This window comes from Anopheles darlingi, chromosome 3 (assembly GCF_943734745.1).
Source record: "Anopheles darlingi chromosome 3, idAnoDarlMG_H_01, whole genome shotgun sequence".
Classification (NCBI taxonomy): Eukaryota; Metazoa; Arthropoda; class Insecta; order Diptera; family Culicidae; genus Anopheles; species Anopheles darlingi.
In genome coordinates this window covers 59,039,473-59,055,250 of record NC_064875.1, presented here as the reverse complement: position 1 = coordinate 59,055,250, position 15,778 = coordinate 59,039,473, and the positions used below count along the sequence as shown (strand labels likewise).

At 50.0% G+C, this 15,778-nt stretch overlaps 1 protein-coding gene across 1 annotated transcript in view; it reads right to left on the bottom strand.

Moving 5' to 3' along the window:
- Window positions 1–15,778, bottom strand: part of LOC125953821 (zinc finger MIZ domain-containing protein 1) — an 87,802-nt gene that overhangs the window by 41,184 nt on the left and 30,840 nt on the right. The window lies entirely within an intron of this gene.

Genomic DNA, 15,778 nt, shown 5'->3' with positions numbered 1-15,778 from the left:
CCAAGTGAAAAATGGACGCACCAAAAAAGGAAGAAAAGAAATATAAAAAAAGGGACACAAATCGAACCCTTGTTTTGGGATGAAACGGGAGGGGGGGCGGCGAGAGGAAGTAGTTGGCGGGGATTTTCATCTTCCAGCAGCAACAGCAACCCACCCACGAAGCCGGGCCGGAGGGGTTTAACCGGTCGACCGACCGACCGACCGGCCACTGAAGAGGTCGACATTGAAAAGGGATAATAAAACGGGAAAAAGGGATACAAGTTGGAAAAATTCAACCCCCCCCGATACCGCCTCCAGCACCCAATCCACGCACGGGTGGTGATGGTCAGTCCACGATTTTCTTTTTTTTTTTTCTTCTTCTTTTTTGCATTCCTTTCCTCGGCACAGTTCACTCGTTCTGTCAAAAAAGAAGGCGAAGAAAACGAGGTAGAAACCGGGGGGGGAGTGTAATGCTGGTGGGTGGGTGGATGGGTGGGTGGATGGGTGGGTGTGTGTGGGTGAGGTTCACCCATTCGGTCCGCAGCGCCAAATGCGGAGCCCCGTGCAATGGTGTGCATACAGCAGTCCCCGAGCCTTCTACGAATTCGATTTTTGGACATCCGGATCAGAGAGAGAGGGACATCCGGAGGAGAGGAGGAAGGGCCACGGCCCAGGAAGCGTAAGGGATCAACAAAAAACCCACACACACACGCACGCCATCACGCATCGAAAAGCCAGGACACGTGTGCGAAGGAAAGCGATCGATAGAGGGACCGAAAGGTGGAGGAGGAGGACAACGGAGCACGCAATCCCGAACCCAAATTTTCCTCCGATTGGTCCTCCGATTGTGGTACGAAGGGTGAACGAACGGAGGGGACGGTGTAGGGTCGGTGGTTATTATTTTTATTATTTTCCCAACAACCTGACGAGACACATCACTGCGAGAGCACTTTGGCGTCATCGTAGTCGCCGTCGCCGTCGCCGCCGGTAGTCCGACCGAATCATCCGCAGGACCGTGATAATCCCTCCCGAGAACAAGTGAGACAGCGAGAGAGCGAGTGAGAGCCAAAAACAGGGAAAAAGGCGAACAAACAAAATCAATAAACACATAAAGCAGGAACAGCGGCAGCAGCAGCAGCAGCACAACAATAGATCTCTACCATTGGCTGGTAGTAGCAGCAGCAGCAACAGCAGCAAAAGCGAGAGAAAGAGATACGAGGAGAGATATATTGCTCGTGAGAGAGTGAGCGTGAGCGAGTCCATTTCCAATCATAACCCATCACAACCCCCAGCCTACTACTACTACCACTGCTGCTGTTGCTGCTCTCGATTGTCGTCATCGTCCTTCCTTTTTGCCAGAGCAGCAGTCAGCGTCCTGCGTTCTCATCACAACGACGACCGCTGGCGATGGCGACACGGATGCGGATGTGCAATGGGAAAGTGGAACGTCCCCCCGGCCCCAGCGGCGAGCATGTATGTGTGTGCTTTGGGGGGGGTGGAAAATTCATTCCACAACGAAGGCGGAAGAGCGTTCTCTCCCATTGAACATTGCTGCCAACTGCTCGTCTCCATCCCCACGACATCGTTCCACACATCGTTCCTCGACACCTCGTTCGAACCTCTACTGTTGTTGGAGCGGTTCCAATGCGCCGCTCACCCGAGGGGTGGGAGGGGGTAAAAGTTTCGCTGGAACCGTGTTCCCTGGCCGTGGCTTGCTGGAGAGGAAGGGACATGCAAGAGTTTTGAGGACAAAACTTTCGCAATTCAACTCCGAGCAAGAGCAGCAGTTGTGGACGGGGGGGAGGAGAGAACCTTTCTTGGGGCAAACATTCTACGGCTGGCGCTGCCAACGCGCCATATGTATCGATTATTGCATGCACACACACACACACCTACACACATACATTACCCTCCACACATGGAGCACATTAACATCGAGTGACAACTAAGCGAGTTGTGGTGGTGCTTCGTTATGGAACGGATTTGCTAGTTCAGATGAGCAGCAAAAATGGTTAACAGAGTGGTTAATGGAGTATAAATGGCACTCGCAGGCCACTAAGATCGAGGGTCGCGAAATAATGGGTCCCGTATACACTTCATGAACCTGTCTCTCGTCGTCGTAGTCGTAGTAGGCGACGCAATACACCCTAACAAGCAATCGATTGTTTTAAGGTGCCATCTAACTGTCACTGACTTTGTGCTAAACTGTCACTTGACGCGCCTTGCCTTTTATTATGTTAGCTTTACATTTTTCCACTGAATGTAAGATTGCCTTGCGATTGTATAAATCAATAGCAATCCTATTATTATCTAGTATTATTGCTGCTTAGGACCTGCTCAACAATTCCTTACCATAGACAACATAATTTCCATCATTAAGGATTCAAGAAGGTCCTTTGCGATCACTTGACGGCCATACCACATACTTAGCATTGATCTTTAATGGATCAATCGATCCATAGGAAATGGTGGTGTATTGGTAGTTGTTAGTTTTAAAGCGAATATCAAGATGAAAGATTGTACTGCGATAAAATTATTGCATTTTTTCGATACTTTTGTTGGCTACTAAACTGTACTTCTTTTTGTGTAGCAGCTACTAAAAACGATGTTCCCTGCTACGTTAACATCTCTTTGGCGTCCAAATACTCCGGCACAGCATTTAAATTCCACAGTTGGCCTTTAATTTCAATTACTTCAGACTTCAAGACTTTTACCGATTTCGATTCCCCACCGCTCCCGGTTCCTCCCGCTGACGCGTGTTTATGCAAATGGAAAATCGGAAAAAATAGAGATTCAAAAAGTGGGGTGGATGTTTTCTTTTTTTCCCTTTTTTTGGTGTGTGTGTGTGTATGTGGAGGGTTTTCCAGCTTTTTGCTGCATTCGTTACAGAATCTACTACGCGCATTTTTTGCGCATTCGTTACAGAATCTACTACGCGTTCCATCAATATAACTACAGCGAACTCCGATATGCTTTTGATTCATTTTTTTCGTTCTTGTTTTTTTTTTTTGAAAGGAGGGATTTTTCCACCGATAAAGGCAACTCAGTTTAAAAAAAATCCGGCCCAAAAATATGTCCCCTTTCCGGCCGCCCTCTTTTACATTATTTACATCGCCACTTCCTCCCTGGATCCCACGACACAAAGCACCGAAGGAGGACGAGGAGGAGGAGGAAACCAATCCGGAACGGAACCGGGAACGCGCGTGAAGGAGAAGAATGAAACCCTTTCGTCGTAAATGCGTTTCGAGGCATCGGTGAGAAATCTGCCGCCGTTCCCGCCGTTCCCGCCGTTCCCGCCGTTCCTCATCCACCATCACCACCACCACCATCCACAGAACCCGCGAGCGACGATTCCATCCATCCATCCATCCATCGGTCGGCTGCATCCTCTTATCAGCACCTCTCGCTTCTCCTCTTCCTTCTCGGGGAAGTCGCGAGTTTTGGTTCGCCTCTTCGTCATCTTTTGCGTTGTTTTTTCAACATTTCCTCCCCAATTTTCCGACGCACCACCAGCAGCAACAGCAGGAGCATCAGTAGTGTTAGTGCAGGGGGTGCATCAACACCAACATCATCAACATCATCATCGAGGGGATGATCAGATATCAAGTTTCCCACTGCACTGTGCCATTCCGGCCGACCACTCATCATTCCGTGGTGACCGATTTCGACCGTTCGGCAGCCATTCGACACACACACACACACACACACACACACACACACACACACCCTGGAACTTGTTTGTTTTTCCTCTCCTCTTCTTTTTCGTTTTATTTTGTTTGAAACTCAAAACGGCCACCGCCACCCCAATCATCCCACCGAAATCATTAAGCGATACGGGTGAGAGAGAGAGCGAGAAGGAGATAGAGAGAGAGAAAAGGACATCGACACCATACCGTGTGGCATGGTGTGCTTGGTTTAATTGTAGCGCGAGCGCAACCGAAGCATAAATTATGCACTCACTTCACCTCACCCTTCTCACGCACGCTCCTCTCATGTGTGTGTGTGTGTCCCGGAGGACCCGGGACGGACACGGGAACCGCGTAATATTTTAATCATAATCATAAACGGTAATCGAAAGCATAATGACGAAAGCCCCGCGACAACGCAAACGATGACGATGATGATGATGATGCCACGGACGACATTCGTCGTCGTCGTCGTCGTCGTAGTGAGTGTGAGAGTGCGAGTAAATGTGTTGTTCACCGAAGCGTCGTTCGTTGTCGGTTTCGTTGATTCGGTTTCGGTTTTATATGATGCCCGCCTCATCCCTCCCTACCGTCGGAGCCTGGATGGGGTAGATATCCTTGCTGCGGATGAGTCCCTTCTCTCTCGCTCTCTCGCTCTCTCTCGCTCTTGCGTGATTCGCTAAATCTCGTTTTGACTTTTTACGAAAACGTCATCGCTACCGCTTGGTGTTCGTACTCGAGCTGTACAACGGGTATTAACAATCCCCGGTTCTGTGTGTATGTGTGTGTGTGTGCGAGAGAGAGAGAGAGAGAGAGAGAGAGAGAGAGAGAGAGAGAGAGAGAGAGAGTCAAAAAGGAAGGGAGGAATAGTGGCGAAGGGATGAAGGGTAGGGATGAAAATCCGTCTAATGGAGAGTGAACGCCGCCAGCCGATGGTAATTCGCACGGGATGAAGACAGGATGCGGTGGGATGGGGTGGTGGTGGCCAGCGACTGTCGCAGTTGCAGTTTACCATCGGGGACGGTTCCCTATACATGTGTGTGTGTGTGCTTTTTTGGCCAGTGGCGGACCTGGAGCGTGGTATGTTTGCTTACGGTCGCAGCGGCGGTGGCTGGCTCTGCGGTGTGAAAGTCGCGTCACCGAATTACCGAAATCGTATTGCATGGCGAGGGGGGAAAGGAAAAAAGGGGTTCCCCTCTGGCTTCCCTCCGTCCGTCCGGCCGCACACACCGAATGATGTGTGTGAGAAGGTTTAGGGACACAAAAAAAAGAGAGAAGGTTTCAGTTTAGGTTTCGTATTGCGCGCCGCTACGACCGTTTTTACATCGATAGATTCATTGAGCCATTTGTCGTTGAAGAGTTTGTTGTATGCCTTGCTATGATTTGTTTGTTTGAGTTTGCCATTTCACATTTGAGTTATTCATTCATTTTCGATTCGGCCCTATTTTTTATGCCACAGTTTTGTCTTTTTTTGTGTGAGAATTTTCAGATTAAAGTTTGGTTAGTAAAAGTTTGCTTTGTATAACTTTATCCCGTTACTCAAAAAATGAATTTAATAGTTTTAGTAATTTTTTATAAATATTTAATAGTTTCAGTAATTTTTTTTAAATAAGTAAACAAATTACCATTTGTTAAGTCGTAATCACTACAACAACAACAAAGTTTTGCGCCAATAATAAAAACAAACAAATTGCAAATGGACTACCATGTTGCTACCATGTTTCTAATGGATTTCTTAACTTCTCTAAAGTGTCTCTTTGTTTTCAACAGCCAAATAGATGTTATATAATTCTTGTTTTTAGTTTCATTTTTTAATGATTGAACTACATTTTTATTCTACTTATCATTAGTTTGTGTGATCTAATTCTTATTATCGTGGGTTTCGTTTGGTTTAGAACCCTATTCGCTTAACCAATTGTCCTCTTCCATCCACTTTTCATCGCTTAACGACCATTTGTCCCATTTTTGTCATTTCAAATTGCGAAAAACATTTTCCCCAATACACGGACGGAGGTTTCGATCGATTCTGGCGTGATTTATTGATCGCGCACCAAAAAAAAAACGACCGCACCGAGCACCGAGCAGCGATCGCAGAGTCACAAGTGTCCTTTCGCCGACAGCAGCAGCGAACGAGCGAATCGGCCCGAATGCGAAGCCGATGCGATGTATCAATTATGGAAACGATTCCACAACGGTGCGCAGCCATCTATGGCCATCACCGGAACGCCCGAACTTTGTCCTTCACCTTCCTTTCTCTCTTCCCCCCTCCCAAGGGGAAAAACGGCGACCGATTTGCAGTTATTTACTGTGAACGGCGCGAGAAGGCCAACCGACTGTCAACCCTTCCGAGGGTTTTCCAATATTTTCATACGACCTTCCCCTTCTCTTCCACTCGTTTTCACTGCTGCTGCTGCTGCTTCTGTGGTAAATCCGTGGGGTGTCGTGGTTGTTGCTTTGCCATGTTGATTCACTCACGGCCACCACCATCGCCAGAAAGAGAGAGAGCAGAGCAGAGGGGAACCCTCGACAGGAGGGATGCAAATACAACGCCATCTGAACGCCATCTAAAAACCCTTTTCCTTCTCCTCGCACTTTGGGAGACGCATTTTGCATGTCAATCCCCTGCTCGCGGAGTCCTGCAATGATTTCTTGCGAATATTTCTCGCCCCGAAACGCAATCGATTGTTGCATCTAGGGTGTTGTGTTGTGTTTGTGTGTGTGTTGAGGGCACACATTTGCAAAAACGACGACCACAGACGACACCCTCATTTTCATTTTGCGCACATCATTTCGCATCTATCGAGGTTTTGCGTCGAACGGGGATTGATTTCCGGTTCTGCCCATCATTACGCGGACGGAAACATTCAAATCCGAATCCCGCATACCATACACACAAATATTACAAATATATTGCAACCTTCTAGGGCCATGCGCAGTCCTATCTCAATTTCCCACCCTCTTCTTTAAAACTGTTGATTGGTTTTTTGACATCCGAAAAATAGAGACACACGACGACCATAGACACCAGACCAATGAGTTTGCATCAACATCCTCAATGACCAGCTCCTTCTTTTTCTCTCTCTCTCTTTCTCGCCAGATCATCCAAATCCCGCTCGCTTCTTCACTTCATCCTGTTCTAGTGTTTTTCTGTTTTTCCTATTCGGGCCCCCGGGACTGCGGGATAAAGGGCCGCTGCTTCCCAACCGGACGACCTACGGCGAAAACCGATTTATTAACTTTAATTGAAAACGTTTCACGCTGTGCCAGGGCCAGGGCCTAGGCATGCTATGCTGGCATGCTGTTTGCTTGTGCATCGACAACAACCGTCGTCAATGACGACGACGATGCCGACGACGACGACGACGACGACTACGACGACAGCTTCCAGCAGTTTTGAATTCCGCTTTTTTTCAATTTCCCGATAATTCACTTACGAATTGCGTATGCCCTTATGTCCTCTCTGCCTCTCTGTCTGTGTGTGTGTGTGCGCGTGTGTCTGAACGCTAAAACGGGGGACAAACCTTCCAATAATCATCGCCCAGTTGTTGACGATGGTTGTAGACAAGCGTGGTTGTCATAATTGGTGGTCGTGCGTCGTAATAGACCGAAAGATGGTTGATGATTCGTTCGTTCGTTCCCCCTTCCTTTTGCGGATTTGCGCATCGCGCGTATGATTAATGCTACTACCGACCGGCAACCATACCTCGAAAGGGTTCCGTCGACGATTTTCGCTCCTTTCTTTATCCCCTTCTAGTACCGTTCAGTTGTCAGCAGTATGATGCATACCTGGAATAGAGAGAAGAAGAGAAGAGAAAAAGAGAGAGATGAAGCAAAACCGAAAACACGAAGTGAATTAGCGCTTATGAAGGGTGGTCACAGATGGATCGACAGGAACGGATCAAATGTAATGTCAATTGTTTGTCCTAGAAGTGACTATAGGTGTGTGTGTGTGTGCTCGCGTTATGTATCATTGTTGTTTCCTTGAATACTGGAGACACACACTACAAAATGGAAGCCAGGAAAGACAGGGGACACGAGCAGAGCCAGAGGAGCAAAAGGAAATTCACTCGTCCACCACAAACACAAGAGAGTTTTCCGAGTTTCTCGGAGGCGGAAAAACAATCAACCACCTTCCTTCCTTTTCCCCTTTCTCTGTCTCTCTCTCTCTCGCTCTATCGATCAACCTAAAAAAATGGTCACTAGCGCCAGGATTTGGCCCGCGTGGAATGAACCGGGAAATGGAAAAAAAAACGACTCAAGCGGTCACTCCCTGGTGCAACCGATCTCGCTGGTTGCACAACTTCGACACGTGCGCTAGCTGCTGGTGTGTGTGTGTGTGCAGGGGAGGGTGTCTCCCTTCTTGGGTGGCATGTACGGTGCTCCGTTTGCACACATGTTGACACGCTGCTGCTGCTGCTGCTGCTCGAGACGCCGTTCGCTTCGGATTGTTATTGTTGTTGCTGTACGTCGTCGTCGTCGCCATCGCCATCGCGGGCATACACAGCTGCACTACGAGTGCCCTCAACCTGCCTCCCCCTCCCCACCCCCCACCTTCTGCTGATGGCCTAAATACGAGGGCACTCCGTTGGACGCTCTTCTCTCGCACCAGCGCGATGCTTTTTGTTTTAAACTTTTCCTCGAGGTTTTTCCCGAAGTATGACCCCTTGGTGGTTCTGGAATTTGCGAGTTTTTGTGCTGCCCTTGTGCCTGTTGGTACAAGAAGCGCACGCGTCTGCTGGACGCGCACCGCGCACCGGAATGTGCTGAGATCAGGAGCTTTTTTGGGGGTTGACCGTTTGACCACCAGCATTAGCAACAGCAGCTCATCCTCATCATCATCGTCGTGTGTGTGTGTGTGTGTGTCTGTGTTGTTCCGCCGAGTTGGCAAATCATGTTTCCCCATTCCGCAACGGTGTCTAGAGAGTGCTGGACAGAGCAACAAGAGCAGCATGCAGCAGCAGCAGCATTTCATCCCTTATCTCGCGGGTGCTCATGCTTATGACCACCTAGGCCCCTTCTCTCCCTTCTTTCCGCCTCCTACCACACGGAATGGAAGCAGCATTTTCCGGTATTTTCCATGCTCTTTTAGCGAACGACACACCAGGCACACGGACAGGGAGTAGCAGCAGTGACAGCGCGTGTAGTGCTTCCGCCTGAGCGAATATTATACATTTGCAGCGACGTTCTTCTGCGCTGTGTATGTGTGTGCCGTGGGCACACGTACACAACTGGTTCCACTAGAGCCACTAGAGGTGGCTCTGCTTCCGATCGGGATCGGTTTTTCGCTCCCCATTCGCTGTCATGGCCGCGGAACTCCCAAGCACCACCACCAGCAGCAACAGCAGCTTTCTATGGACTTTGCGGCTGTGGCTGCGGCTCGAAGCGAATGCAAAAGAGAGAAGTAACAGAAGAAGACATAAAACGGTGCACACGTACAGACACACATACACGATGGGGGGAGAATGTAGAGGAAAATGGTTCACCAATGTGGAGCCATCGCCACCCCCGTGGGCTTCGTTCGTTCGTTCGTTCGAACTTCGAAGCAAACAGCAACCGTAAGACGACTCGCGTCGAGCTACTGAGCTGTGGATGGGGAAGGGATGGAACAGTGGAAAGGGGGGTTGAAAATAATAAAAATAATAATAGTAGCTGACCGGCTGGCAGGCAGGCAAAAGGCGCGCGTCTGTGTGTTGCGCCGAGCTGTGACTACCGCGATATGGAAAACCAAGTGAATAGAGCAGGCAGAGAGAGAGAGGGAGAGAGGGAGAGAGAGAGCAACCTACCACTCCCCCTGGGAGGGGTTGAAGAAGCAAGGTAGGGTGGTCAGCAGTGGCACAAAGTGCGACAATACCACCAGCAACAGCAGCAGCAGCAGCAACGACGACGACGACGAACGTTCCAAATGATAAAACCCCAAGTCGAAGCTTCGAAGCGCTACATTGCGAAGGGGTTGTAAGGAAGGAAGGGGAGAGGAGAGGAGAGGGGAGAAGGGGTGGCACCGCACCGTTGACCGGGGACCGCGCGCGCACGCATATACATATACTAATGAGGAAGAAAGAGAAGAGATGTGCAAAGTGGAACGAGGGCGAATGACGATTTGCTTTGCCCAACCGGCAATGACGACGACGACGACGGCGACGGCGACTACGATGCCGGTCACCATTGCGGCCAGGCAGGCAGGCAGGCAGCGGGTGAGCGGGCAAGCGACCAACCAACCAACCAACCAACCAACCGTCCGAGACCTCACCATTCACATGAATTTCCTTACGTCACACGGTGAACATTTCTGGGGCTTGCGCTCGCGGCTTGTTGGCACCCCAACCCCCTCGCCCCGGCCTGCCCTGCACCGCCCCGCTCCACGGAGCGTCGTCAAGGGAGCTTTTCTCCATCGCAGCAAGCCGGGATGGATGTGCGTTCTCCACCCCATCTCAGCGTGTGAGTGTGTCTGTGTGTGATTGTGAATAAAGTGAAGAGCCAGCAGAGGGAAGGCAAAAGGCAACAACAACGAAAAAAAGAGAAAGAGCCAAGGCGGGCGCGCGTAACACCCCTAACCCGTGTGTGTAGCGACGACGATGGCGACGATGGCGACGGTATGTTGTCCAGTGAGCTGTAGGCTGTAGGAGAGTAGAGCCGAGTACACAACACTAGCGTGCACGATGAGCGCTGCACAGTGAGCGTGAAAGGGGGAATTAGTTGCCGGGACCGGGGTTTACCGGGGGCGGTGGCACCCGGAGTGGCTTCCATTTTGCGTGCTCTTTCACTTGTCACTGAGGGGTTTTGGGGCTAAAGCGTGCTTTTATTTCCTAGCGACGACTAGCGCTATAGTAGCATCAGCATTACACGGTTGCTTTCTGCTTGATAATGAAACCATAATTGGAGGGGGGGAAGAGTTTACTAAAAGCGGGAGACGAGTGTACCAGACCGGGGCTCGGTTTAAAGTTTGGTAAAACCGGACGAAATGTATCACAATTCGATTGCCAAATTGTGGTCAAACGTTTAAAATTAACCTATAAACGTGGATTGCATGAATTAATGCTCTTTTTTTTCAATTAGTGGATCTAATCGATGAAACTAACCTTCAACCATGACTTATAAACGCGTTGAGCACTGTCAGATGCCTGTGCAGACGCCATTAAACGATCTAAACATCTCCAGCAACGATGTTTCTCGGACCCTCGGACTAAATTCCTAATCCCAATCAGTAGGCCTTGCCGTGGAGTTGCTTCTTGCCCAAAAAAAAAACATTTGACGCTTTTCGACCAGAAATGTCAAATCAGATCACCATGACAACGTGCATCTGTCAAACTTAAATAAAATGGCGATACTGCGGCAGATACTTAGTCCACAAGTGTGGTGATCAGCAAGTATTCAATCACAGTACTATCGCATCGAGCATTGAGAGTAGACTACGATACCACAGCAACAGTAAGTAAAGTAGCTCTTCGAGGTGCACTACATTTGACCACGCACACATACACACACGCACACATACACACACACACACACACACTCTGTGTCGACACTTCCGGCTCATACATTCGGCAATCGTGCGGTTCCAATCGGTTCCTCTTTCGTCTCACACGAACACCGAGGTTAAAGTTTTGGTTTTTTGTTTGTTTGTTTGTTTGTTTGTGGCCTGACGTTTTGTGGTCAACATCGCGCCATCAACCCATCCCATCTGACCCTCTCTGAATCCGGGGACAGACCACCTTCTCCACCTCCTCCTCGTACCCCTGATTTCGTTCGGTCACACAATGCTCGAATGGCCTTCATTCCTCAGCCCAAGCGGGGTCCAAACGGCGCTATACCGTGAAGCCGCTCGCCCGCGCGCCCTCGCTGGACCTTCTCATCAGCTCTGCGCTTGTTCCTCGTGTGGTATGTTGCTGGCTGGAGGTCGCCTATGGAGCCCTTTTTATTGCTTCTTCTTCTTCTGCTGCTGCTGCTGCTGTTGCTGCTTCGCTTTCTGCTTTCCCTACTACCAACCTCCACGAATCGTTCGATTGTACAGTTCATTACCAAACCACCACCACCACCTACCCCTACCCCTACCCCTCACGGCTGAAACAGATAGCACACGACAGCAGCAGAAGAGAACGGAAAGAGAGGACGGCCACGACGTACGAGGCGCACCAACCACCATCATATGGCCGTAGGACTTTATGATCGATTAATGGAGTCGGCGACGAGACGCAGACGATCCGTTTCTCGTGTTCTCGGCAAAGGGGGGAACAACCCTGTAGCAGGAGGAGTGGGAGAAAAGTTTGAAAAGAAAACTCCAAAACCAGGAGAGAGCAGCAGCAACAGCAGCAGCGCGACGCTCGAGGAGCACAACATTCCGATATTTCGTCGCCATCTTCGTATGGCCTCTCCCACACCATTTGTCTGGTCTGGTTTGGACTGTCTGCGGTGCAAGCGGATGTGGTGCGGTGCGAGGGTACGTCGTTAAACCATCCTCCCTCTAGAGGGTGGTGGTTAGAGCAAGTGCTTTTCGTGATGCAACTAATCCAGCATGTACCATATGTGTGTATATGTGTGCACTTGGCCACTAAATGTCAAAGATTTATGACATTCGTAACGCGAGCGTAGCGTGGAGTGATGTGTGTTTCATATTTTCTAATGCTGCTACGAAAGCAATTCGGCGAAGGGAGCTGCAGAGCATTCCACGTATGTCCAGCTTCACTCCAGCGGCAGCAGCAGAAGGGTCTTCGAAGTCACTTCCATCGATCGATAGCAACATATTCGAGCCCTTCAAAGCGGGAGTGAGTATCGCCTCAGGAAGTATCGATCAACTCGAACAGAACAGCTCGTTGCAGGACATCAACACTTCAAGAAAGTCCCGCCGGCATTAGAACTAAGCTTATGACCCTCATTTGCCATTTCTCCATTCGATGGCACCTTCGGCTTGTCCAACTGGAGACACTGGAGGCGAATGTTGGTAGGTTCGGGTAGAAATTCTTCGAGTTCCTGCGTCTTCAACAACTTGTAATATTAAAGTCAAGACAATTAAAGCAAACAGAAGCACTCCGCTCCGTTGCGCATTGATAATTGCCGCCTTGGACTTAGAAATACAAACAACTCAATAGTCCAAGCATAATCATCCCGATAACGACGTCAACGACGGTTAGATAGAGCTCAGGGTGCTCCAACTACTACCTACTACTACTACTACTTACTACTGCTACCGACACTACTCTGCAATCAATTTTAATGAGCACGAGCTCACGCGGATTTTTGCTCGATAATCAATATCCAAAGGGCCCTTCCGTGAGGGGACAATTATGATTACTGAGCAGCGGCGCTTGAAGACTGCGGCCGCTGGGAAAACTAGACCAACCATAATGAGGAACTCATGGATCATGGATCCGGATTGAAGGCGGGAGAGGAGACGGAGGGGACCTTGAACCAACGCCTTCACAGACACCGTTCCTCGCGACTTCTAAGCTGGCTGGCTGGCTGGACGGGCGGGCGTTTATGTGTCCGATGAACCGCCGTCCTCACCACCATCGGTACGACTCAAAATTCTCGATACTTTAATACTCGTCGCTCCCTTCGATCACTTCTCGGAAGAACCTCGAGACGTACTGCACTCTAGTCTATCTGTATGTGTGTCTCTGTATTTGTATGTATGTCGATGCAGACTCGAAGGGTCCGCTCTGTCAGCAGACAGGCACCACGGCACCACCCTTGGGCCTGACCAACAGGAAGGTACTTCGCGGGTAATAACCACGGAGATCATTCGAAGGTCCTCCTCCTCCTTCTTCTTCTCCTTCCAGTACCCAGTAGAACATCCAGCCAACCGGGTCCAGCATGACCCTGGACCCAATCTATAGCAGAAGAACACACAGAGATAAGCACAGCGAGAGGGAAGCGAAGGAACCACCGAGTGGGGAGGAGTACGGAACGCGATTCCGATCGCGACGATCGACTGTAGCGAGCGCACACTGCAGTGGTGCACTCTATCCGTTCATGGCGACCAATTAAAAGCCTCGAGTCTCGAGTGGAATCGAATTTATCGGCCACCATAAAACGAACTGCATCAGCAGCAGCAGCAGCAGCAGCAGCAGCAGCAGCAGCAGCGGCGGCCATTGGTTTGCTGCAACTCCGTCGTCGTCCGCCGTTGTGTGTGCCCTTGTCGACAGCGCCGCCGGTGCTTGCGATCGGCATCGGTGCATGCACAGCAGCAGCAGCAGCAACAGTAACAGCGAGAGCGTCTGGTGCATCGCTTCCTCTCTTTCTTGATCACTCGAGGAAGACTCTGGCTAGCCGATAGGATAATGAACGTTCGGAAGCGGCAGCAGCAGCGAGCGCCAATAATAATGATGCCTCTCTTCTGGTCAATTCTCAATCCCGCCTTGTGCTGTTGCGAGAAGCGTGCGTCGCGTGGATGATATTTGCAGCCGATAGGTCATGAGACTTGCTGAAGCCGAAGCAGTGATTAATACCCGCGAGGAAGATCCATCCAACGATGGCGGGACGATGAAAAGAAGGAAGTCGCGTGGGATCGCGGTTTTTGATAATAAACTTTGACAACCAGACCTGATCTGACCTGACCTGTTACGACCAGTTGATTGGAGTAATTAACGCTGCAGTATTACTGCTTTGTTACCTTTCGCACGAGACTATTCTGCTCTTGTATTGCAGACGTTCGAATGGAATGTCAAATACGTCCACCGTTCGATGACAGCAGTTCAAAAAGGGAGGACTACTATGCAATTCTCGAGTAACTTTTGCCACCTAATGTGCCAATGGATTCTATGGACGACAAAGTTCCTCAGTATCGCCTTGTAACTTCAAGAAGTTCAAGAAGCTCACAATAGAACACAACAAGAATACGGAATCCAGTGCAATCGACTCCAACTAATACCACGATACCGATACAATTCGCAAACACCAATGCCGAAGAGCCCATAGTCGAAACATAACCTCCACCAGGAAACCAGGAAGAGCGACGAGATCGGTAGCGGGGTTCGATCATCAACGACGGTGTCCAGCAGAGGAAAAGGACCCCCCCCCCCTTTTCGCGTCGCGCATTCGCGTGCCACCTCTTCCACCTTCCCCGCTGGCTGCAGCACAAAACACCGAACAGAACAGAAACAAATCGAAATCGACCAACGACTACGATGACGATGACGACGACGATTGCTTGCGACCTTCCAACGGTGCATCGGGCAGTTCCGTCGTCGCCGTCGTTGTCGACCAGGGCGTATACGCACCCCGAAGTCCGGTTTCGATGGTCATGGTGGTGGTGATGGTGGCCGCCGCTTCGCTTAAAAGTTAATTTATGAACATTCCGGCGGCCACGGCGGCCGGCGTGCGCGAAGGTCCCGGCGTGCGCGCTTATAGGATGGTTTATTACGACGGCGACGACGACGATGCAGTTGGCGCGGTGCGATTGCAGTGTGTGCAGTGTGTGCCCGAGCACGAGGATCAGACGGACGACGACGGCGATCGACGATCTGTTCTCAAATCTTCTTCTCGCGCTCTTGCTTGCCTCACTCTTATCCGCGGTGTTGGCGGTGAGGAAGATCGCAGTCGGCGCATTGGTGGTGTTGTCTGGGTGGTGGTGATGATCAGTGCACATCGGTGCAGCCTCAACTTCTTTGTTTTGCCGGCACACCGATGATCGCCCGTTAAATGATGCAAAATACGACAGAAAGATAGAGAGAGAGAGAGAGAACAAAAGATGCTGATGATCATGATGATGATGATCAAGGAAGGGGGCACCACCGCGAGACCGATGACGGACGTGAACGTTCCTGCTGTTTGGGTGCGTTCAGACCTCGAGAGCCGAGACTCGCCATCCCTCCCCGATTGGTTTGATTTGTGTTACTTCCTTCGCTCGTCTGCATCGCTTGTTGGTGTGTTGCTGCTTTTGCTGCTGCTGTTCCCTGTGTCTCTGTGGTTTCGTTCCTCGTCCTCTGGCGCACCTTTCGTTATTATCTTTATTATTTCGGTTGTTCGCTTCACTGTTTTTTGGGGACGGATAACATTTCGTCGTCTTCCCCGATGTTTGCTTTTTTGTCCGGCTTTTTTTTTCTTTATTTTTACTCTTTTTTGCTTCATTTTCTCTTTTTCCTCCCCCCATTTTGTTTCATTTACATCTTCTTTTTGTT